This window comes from Gymnoscopelus braueri (assembly GCF_963280865.1).
Source record: "Gymnoscopelus braueri genome assembly, chromosome: 16".
NCBI lineage: Eukaryota > Metazoa > Chordata > Actinopteri > Myctophiformes > Myctophidae > Gymnoscopelus > Gymnoscopelus braueri.
The window spans coordinates 41,415,621-41,425,620 of record NC_137616.1 but is presented as its reverse complement, the minus strand read 5'-3'; positions in this window follow the sequence as shown (position 1 = coordinate 41,425,620).

The window sequence follows — 10,000 nt, the reverse complement described above, 5'->3', positions numbered from 1 at the left end:
TCAAAATTTACTTGAGCAAAAGTACAAAAGTATTGGCATCAAAATGTACTTAGTACCAAAAATAAAAGTACTAAAATGTTTGAAAATAGCAGATCTACAAGCTCACAACGCGTTGCGATGCGGCGCGTTGTGAGCTTGTAGATCGGCTATTTTCAAATAGCCTATGTATAAAATGGGGCTTAAGTGGTTAATGTATGTTTCATAATATCATCATTTATATCTGCAAAGTAACTAGTAACTAAAGTTTTCAAATAATTGTAGTGGAGTAAAAGTACCATATTTGCCTCTGAGATGTAGTGGAGTAGAAGGAAAAGTACTGAAAATGGGAAATACTCCAGTAAAGTAAAAATGTGTGTGTGTGTGTGTGCACATACACATACACGAGTGCTTGTGCACGCGTGTCTGTGTATATGAGCACACACAAGCATGGCATGCATTTCACCGTCCTCGTGCATCTCGTGTGTGCGTGGGTGTGTCCCCTTCGTTCCCAGACGAAGGCAGAGAATTCTTGTCATCCCAAGCATTCTTACTGGTAAAGCCCCAAACCTCCTTCAAAATCAATTACAACTATAATCCTAATGGCAATGTCTTTCAACCACTGGGTCACAAGATGTTCTGCCTGAGAGAATTCATCAGGGGGTTCTTCTAGGCTTTTTAGACCTCGAAGAGGTAGCCTGGGGTAGGCTACTCACTGGAAAAGACGTTCAGTGTCATGATTTATGACCATACATCTCCTTATAATGGACAGTGTAGAAGAAGAAGTACTCACGTGTTTTATGCAAGTAAAAGTATCAATACTGCAATGTAGATATAATCTGTTACAAGTTGAAGTCCCGTATTCAAAATGTACTTGAGTAAAAGTACAAGAGTATCGAAAAATATACAAATCTACAAGCTCACAATGCGTCACATTGTGAGCTTGCAGATCTGCTATTTTCAAATGGCCGGAATATATATAGGGCTGAAGTGGTTTGTGTGTTTTGTAATAATTATCGAAATATTCAAAGACACTATTAACTAAAGTTTTCAAATAATTGGAGTGGAGTAAAAGTACAATATTTTCCTCTGAGATGTAGTGGAGTAGAAGTAAAACTATTGCAAATTGTAAATACTGAAGAAAGTTAAAATACCTCAAAATTTGACTTAAGTACAGTACTTGAGTGCATGTACTTAGTTACTTTACACCACTGATAATGTAGCCAAAAAACTCCATGCAGCAAAGAACCTGCTATAGGTACGACAGATATCACTTATGCTCCTTTCTACAACTCAAGAGTGTTGGTGTAGTCTCGCATTTCCAGACAAAGAGAAATTTGGGGTCTCACCTTGACCCAAACTTACAAAACTTGAAAATACTTTATGAATTAACCTTTATTTAATTATTATTGTTATTGATATTATTTAAATGTTCTTAATGTTGGGTGTAGGGTGGTCCATGCCACCCTATATGCTTGGGAAACACTGTCGAAAGTTTATGTGGACAGGGTGACTGACTAGGAATACAGGACAGCAAACAGGCCCTACTAAGCTGAGAGAGAGAGAGAGAGAGAGAGAGAGAGAGAGAGAGAGAGAGAGAGAGAGAGAGAGAGAGATGGCAGGTAGAGAGGGAGAGGGGTTTGTTTGGAGGAGAGAGAGAGAGAGAGAGAGAGAGAGAGACATGGCAGGTAGAGAGAGGGAGGGAGAGGGGTTTGTTTGGAGGAGAGAGAGAGAGAGAGAGAGGAGAGAGAGAGAGAGAGAGAGAGCGAGAGAGAGAGAGAGAGAGAGAGAGAGAGAGAGAGAGAGAGAGAGAGAGAGAGAGAGAGAGAGAGAGAGAGAGAGAGAGAGAGAGAGAGAAAGAAAGAAAGAGAGATGGCAGGTAGAGAGAGGGAGGGAGAGGGGTTTGTTTGGAGGAGAGAGAGAGAGAGAGAGAGAGAGAGAGAGAGAGAGAGAGAGAGAGAGAGAGAGAGAGAGAGTGAGAGAAAGAGAGAGTGAGAGAGAGAGAGAGAGAGAGAGAGAGAGAGAGAGAGAGAGAGAGGGAGATGGCAGGTAGAGAGAAAGAGGGAGAGGGGTTTGTTTGGAGGAGAGAGAGAGAGAGAGAGAGAGAGAGAGAGAGAGAGAGAGAGAGAGAGAGGGGGGGAGATGGATGAAGGGAGCAGAAGGAGGAGAACAATAACACGTGTAATGCTGATGTTGGCTGGGCTCCACGGTGCTTTTCCCAGACTCCCCTGCCCTGGGAACCACTGATAGGCTGACAGGGTGCAGGGCTTGGTAAAAATATACACAGAGTATACAAAATATTAGGACTCTCTGCAACCGCTTTGCATGGAATACTGATCTGAACTGTATTTCTGCCCCAGCCCTTCAGTGTAACTGATTCCCCAAGAGAGATTTGGCCCCCGCTTTGCTGTCCGCGGTTCACTGGATATTTTGGTTGTAATGATTTGTTTTGAATTGGTGCTACTTTTCATATTCTTTGTGTCATGGCAATGAATGTCCTTCTGATGACATCACTGGGTAGGACAAATTATTAACTGGCATTGACTCTTAAAGGGACAGCATCACGCCGCCAATGTGCATTTCATTTAACCCATTGAGACCTGAAGCCGATTTTTACAAATGTCTTCTAGATCCCAACAGTATTCTGAAAAACGTACGTTTCTGTATCAGTTGTGCTCAACCAAACCTTTTCATGTCAAGGACCCCCAGAATGATATGTATTTGGCCGCCGACCCCCAGCTCAAAACATTTTGTTCCAGGGACCCCCAGAAGCAAAGATTTAAGTACAAAAAAATCAAAAGAATATATATATATTCAAAGATTTGCACACCTTTTCACGATTTAAAAAAAATAGCAGATCTACAAGTTTGTAGCGCGGCTCTCGGTGCTGCGCTATGAGCTTGTATATCTGCTATTTTTGAATGGCCAGAGTGTAAAATAATGCTTTTTAGCTCTAATAAAAAAATAACACAGATGCGTTCCAGGTCTTAAAGGTAGGCTCTGTGCATAACTGTGGTTGTCCCGGGTTTCCAGAAGGTGGCATACCCGTTTCCTGTTACGGTTAGTTTTCCCCAAGTTTGATTGGCTCTCCAGCAAATTTGAACCGGAAACACATGACAGTTTCGTAATTCCGCTTCAAATCTGCTGTCGAGCCAATCAAATGAAGGAAGATGGACTGAAACAGGACAAGGGTCTGCCACCTTCTGGAAAGCCAGGACTGCAGTCATGCACAGAGCCTATTGTTGATGGTTATTATCACAGTCTAAAGACAACAGTATTCCCCTTTCGCTCTGTTTCTCTGTGTTCCTGCAATCCCCATGCATGAAAGTGTCAACCTGAAAGACCTCTTATATGGCCGCCATTACATCAACCTGATTCTTATTTTCTGAAGTCAAGAACACAGTTTTGCCATCAGTACAACAAACAAGGACAATGTTTCAGCTCCCAAGGATAGTGGCAAAAAAAAGTAAATGTGGCAAAAAAAAAAAAAGTAAATGAAATGAAATAGTAGAGGCCCTAGGAGGGGTCCACGCGTACCCTCTTATTTTTTTTTCTAGTTTAGATTTTTGGCATCCATAGGACCTCTAATATAGGGATTTTGATGATCCCAAGAAAAAAAGTGGTCCAAAGTGTGTTTTTTTCAATGTTTTATTACCCCTATGAGACCTGCAGGATTGCTGGCTACCATTTGATTCTAGACAACCTCAGGTTTCCAATGGGACCAACCTTGTCATGCTACCTTGTCGGGAAGGGGGCTAAATACCTAAGGATTCAAAGTTAGACAACATTTTGTCGAGGGAAAAACGGCCATCACTGTTTTCCAAATGGTCCCCTGAGCTGTCACCTTGATATAAGTGAATTGAAATGGGTTACATGTATACATACAAGCCTCCCATGTACATAAATGCCACATGTATGCCAATCTCATGCAGTTTTGGGCAAGAATCATGCAGTTTATTGCATGCAGTACAAATATGTAATTTCCGCCTATTGTAAAAAGGAGACCACTTTGTGGTTCCACTGGTATCGCTATCTTTGGGCTACGTCTAAATTTGAGCGTGCCCCTATATTAGAGGTCCTATATTAGAGGTCCTATGGATGCCAAAAATCTAAACTAGAAAAAAAAAAAAGAGGGTACGCGTGGACCCCTCCTAGGGCTTCTACTAAAAGGGTTTAGCTTTCATTTGAGTTTACTTCAGTGAGTTAACTTCCATAGAGACACACAAGACTGCTCTGTTATGACAGCAAATAAAAGCTTAAGACAACTAAGTGGCCTTTTGCAATTTATCTCCAGTTGTTGTACTTGAACAACTTCTACAAATAAATAAAGAAATAAGCAAAATGGTGGGAAAAAAATGTGTTGAACTCAAATATAAAATGTAATAGATTGGGTTTTGTTACACTCCCTGCACAGTAAAATCCTCGATGATCATTTATCCATTTGTAACTCAGAAAGTGTACAAATGTAATCATGTTGTAACCAAACGGTTAAAAGTTGTACCCAAATGGAACCAAATGGAACTTCATTTGGTTACATTTGTACAATCTCCGAGTTCAATTAAACCAGAGGATTTTACTGTGTCGTTTATTGTAATATCATTGGCCAGCATACAGTATTAGAGGCCAAGACAGCAAAACAATACTGTAGTACACAGTTCACAATTTCCACTGTATGTGTGTGTGTGGGTGGGTGTGTGTGTCTTGTGTGTGTTTGTGTGTGTGTGTGTGTGTGTGTGTGTGTGTGTGTGTGTGTGTGTGTGTGTGTGTGTGTGTGTGTGTGTGTGTGTGTGTGTGTGTGTGTGTGTGTGTGTGTGTGTGTGTGTTTATGATATCAGAGGTCCTTTATTAGTGTCAGGGGTCAGTGTGGACAAGCCGGGTCATCGTATGACAGGAAACACTCTGTGTCTCCACTGAGACAAATATCTGCGTGTGTGTGTGTGTGTGTGTGTGTGCGTGTGTGTGTGTGTGTGTGTGTGTGTGTGTGTGTGTGTGTGTGTGTGTGTTTGCGTGCACGTGTTTGTGTGTGTGTCTGAGGAGTGTAATATCTGGGGGTACGCCGGGCTGTAACTCGGAAATCCTGCTGGAACAGGAGAACATGACCGGAGTTTGTCTTGTGTGTGTGTGTGTGTGTGTGTGTGTGTGTGTGTGTGTGTGTGTGTGTGTGTGTGTGTGTGTGTGTGTGTGTGTGTGTGTGTGTGTGTGTGTGTGTGTGTGTGTGTGTGTGTGTGTGTGTGTGTGTGTGTGTGTGTGTGTGTGGACACAGAGAATAGGAGGAAGTGGTGTATTATTCTGGGCTGGTTTCAGCTCACCGCCCGTCCGACGCCTTCAGACCCCCACACACCGCATGGCCCCTTGCTCCCACAGGACGCCCCACACGCACGCACACACTACACACACACGCGCGCGCGCGCGCGTTCACACACACCAGATCATATATCATGTACCCTGTGGAACTGAATGATTCATCTCCCATTCAGATACACACACACGTACACACACTTAACCTAACCTATTCGGGAACATTTTGGTGAAAATAGCAGATACAGGCCCACAACATGTGGCCAGGGGTCACCACCATGCTGGCTTGTGGTGGTAATTTTTGTCAAAATTCTATTTTTGCCACGGACATACAAAATGAGTGGACAAGAGAACTAGCCCTGAATGACCATAACAGGTCTGTAACTCCGAGAGTGTTCAAATGGAACCAAATGGACCCTTGCGGGTCCATTTGGTTCCATTTGAACACTCTACTCAAGTCGTTTTTTAAAGCATATACTTTTGAATACTTAAGTACTCCAGTACTTTAACTCAAGTACAAATTTGACAGAGCAACTTTCAGTTGCCGTTGAGTAACATCTGAACAGGAGTATAAGTACTTTGGCTCAAGTACTGAGCTTGACTTTGACCACCACTGATTAGTCATGCAGATATACTTCTTGGGTTTCGTCTAGTAGTACGTTCAGCTAATTCTTTAGTCTCTCTAATGGACGAAGCGGCTGCCAAAGTCACAGCAGCTATTGTCACTTCTTTAGTTCACTTCCACAACTCATAAACGTCTATGGACTGTAAGTGTCCGGTATCTGAGAATATAATGGCCTTTCTTTCATACAATACTTCATTGTTGTGATAAAAGAAACGGCCAGACGTCCCCCCCGGGGAGGACATTATCGCCCGCAGGTGCTCCGCTACACGGCCACCAACATGAGCACCAACTTCCTGTCAGGAAGAGAGGCAGAAAGAGTGGCGGAGGAACGGGGCAATGAGTACAATGCGTGTGTGCGTGCGTGCGTGTGTGCGTGTGTGCGTGTGTGTGTGTGTGTGTGTGTGTGTGTGTGTGTGTGTGTGTGTGTGTGTGTGTGTGTGTGTGTGTGTGTGTGGGAGGGGGGGGGCAGGTTGTTAGAACTAAACAAAAGTAAATTAAAACTAGATGAACACATTTTTGTTAAGGAAAATAAAAAGAACTGAAACTGAAACAACATTGTGTACTTCCCGAGGTGTTCCAAGGCCAGCATGGAGGTATAATCCCCCATCTGGTCCTTGGTCTGCCCCATGGCCTCCTCCCATCGGGGGTTCTTCGTGCCACAAAGAACTCCCTATAGACAGATGCCCAGTAGAGGCAACCATACCAGACGCCCGAACCACCTTGAAGGGGTATTTAACTTTAAAACACTTCTGGGGTCATTTTAATAACGTCTACTCTGACTTTTGTGTGCACCCCAGACAGTTTCTAAGTTCCTTGAGTGAATTCAATTGCTCAGACACGCCCCCTTCCTATATAAAGCCATGCAGTGTAACTTCAAACATCATTTAAACCACGTTGGATTAATTGAAAACGCCCAAACAACATCCTTGGTTTTCCGATGACTGATGTTGTCCTTAACACATTCCATGCCAGAGTTTAATCTCATAATGTACTCACCAGTGCCAGCGTTTTATTGTTGTTTTTTAGTTTTTTTCATGTCGCCACAGACCTCGCTAAATAAGTTAAAAGTGCGCGTTCATTTGGTTCTAAACACACAGCGGATCCGTGAGAAACAACCAGCGAAAACAGTTTCCAAATCCGTGCCGCCATCTTGAAGCTACAGCCGATCAACCATAAACAGTGATCAGCGAGGAGAAAAACAACAACCAGAGAAAATCGAGTTTTAAACAGGATCCCAGACAGGAAGCGGATACGATCGAAAAAACCGGAACCCGAATAATTCCGTTTCCGACCGGAAACCGGAAACGGAAATGGATCAAAAAAATTCGGAAAGTGCACCTGGGGCACTTAACATGGGAATCGGCGGTTCGCGTAGATCTACGCGACTGGCACGCTGCGGCTTTAAATAGGTTCGCGTAGATCTACGCGACTGGCATGCAATGTGTTAATGTGTTAGGGGGCTGTGTTTTTTCAATTTCATTTTTTGAAAATGAAAATAAATGAAATAAAATAATGAACAAAGGAAAAAAGTAATTGAAAAAATGTGGCCCCTCACGCGTTAGGAGACAATATCAGTCACCAGAACCAAGGATGTGTGTCTTCAATGAGTCTGATGCTGCGTTCACGCCGGCAGCTACAAAGATACAGGCTACCATTCTTTTTCAATGGAAGCCAGCGACGAGAAGATACAAAGATACATCCGACGTTTAATTTGTAGCTGCTACAAAAGCTACAACAGCAAAGATACAAAGCTATACAAATATGCTGTGTAGCTTAGTATCTTTGTATCTTTTGCATCTGCCAGTGTGAACGCAGCATAACGCTGGTAACCCACCAAAAAAAAGTGTCGCTCACACGCTTTATTGTGTGCTCAGGTTTGTGCGTGAGTGTTCTCGCCAAACCTGGCCACAGTAGAACGTCTGGTTAATGCATTTCAATGTGAATGCATGCGCGAAAACTCAAAAACTGTAAACGTATTATATGCCCATATGTGCATGTATCAGTCGGGTCAGTGGTTCTGGACAACCGGATCTCCATAGCTTCAGACGGCCACCGCACTCCCTTGGGAGGTATAGTGACCTACTGGAGACGTTGTACCAGTGTGTTTGTGTCCAGAAGGTCACAGGTCAGAGTTCTGGGACACACAGGTCGGAAACTGAACGAGTAATACTCATCTCTGTAGTAGCCTACCCTTGAACAACTCACCGAAGCTCCACTTGACACGTGAAGGATAGCGGGATTTAGACATGATAACATTGGTGAAGTATCTGCTTGAGTCTAAATATCTCTGTCCTCTGTCTCTCTTCAACTATGGGGTCCTGTAGTAAAACGACTTTATGCGCGCGCGCGCGCACACACACACACACACACACACACACACACACACACACACACACACACACACACACACACACACACACACACACACACACACACACACACACACACACACACACACACACACACACACACACAGAGAGAGATTATCAGTCATGTGCTGAGAGTCACTTCTCCTCACTTGACCTCTCCTCTCCTCTCCTCTCCTCTCACAGAGATATGAAGGAGAACAGGTGGAAGGAGTATACGGACAGGAGGTGAAGAGGAATGTCAAGCATGGACAGACTTTAGACATTAAGGAAAACTAAGACAAGAGGAGAGAGGAGAGCGTGAGGAGGATATAACAAACAGAAGAGAGGTCAGATGTGGAAGGAGTAGAAGGAGGAGGAGGAGGAGGAGGAGGAGGAAGAAGAGGAGAAAATGGGAGGAGAGGGGAGATTGGATGGAGGAGCACGAAGGGGAACCGTGGAGAGCAGGAGTCGTCGTGGAAGAAGGTGACAGACTGCTGGCACGACATGACTCTCTAATCTGTCACACGTCCACACGGACGTCTCACAAACTCAGCGATGCACGGGCTTCCTTGGGAGGTGTGTGTGTGTGTGTGTGTGTGTGTGTGTGTGTGTGTGTGTGTGTGTGTGTAAGAGAGAGAGGTGTCTAAAGCAGAGATCCAGAGACTGGAACATACCTGTCAGCAGGTCGCCCTCCGATCACACCTTGGAATGTAGAGGCTGTCCACACCCAACACACACACGCACGCACACACACACACACACACACACACGCACCCACGCACGCACGCTTACGCACAAACACCCCTCCACACAGTAGGGCAGGTAGCCTGATTCAATATTTTAGTTCACTTTTAGTATAATTTCATTTTGCAGCTTTGCCCTGGCATTGTGCTAAAAAAACGTTGGTTATTCAATTACAGCTCAGTGAGAGACAGAGAAAAAGAACGATGGAGAGAGAGAGAGAGAGAGAGAGAGAGAGAGAGAGAGAGAGAGAGAGAGAGAGAGAGAGAGAGAGAGAGAGAGAGAGAGAGGTGTTCTAGATCTCCTCCAGTCCCAGCTCTTATCTCTCTCGTCCAGAGGAGTACTTGTGTGGTTGTATCTCCAGTCTAGCCTGGGGTTATCAGAGCTAACACCCAGTCTGAAAATTCAGACAGACAGACATACGTGCGTGCACACATGCGTGCACGCACGGACCCTCTTTAACCACTTAAATCTACTAGCCTATACTTAGTTGACTGGGGTCCCCCAGGGCTATATACTAGATGCACTCCTTTTTTTCCCTCCAAATGTCTTTGCCCAAAATAGCTGATCTACTTTGAAATGTAATTTGAATCCCCCATTGGAATGAAGCTACTTTGGCACGTATCCAATCCATCTCCACACTAACACACCCATTCCAATATCACTGTATTATCTGTCAGGGCTTCCGACAAGCTTTGGGTTGAGAGAGAGAGAGAGAGAGAGATGGATGGTCATACTATTCTACTGTAAAATGAAGAAAACAAACTCTATGGTTCAGCCTGTCCTCATCCATGTGTCTCCTCAGTGGGTTGACCAATCAATCTGAACTTGCACATGGTTATTGACCACTGGCCTCACAGGGAGTGAGGAAGCTGATTTTTCAACGTCCCTGTTCCTTTGCTGTTTATTAGCATATTTGTGAACTCACTCCTAATTGAGAGAGTCTCTGTCCCTCCTCCCCTCCTCACCCATTCACATGCACTTGCTCTCTATGGTGGACTGACCAGTCGAT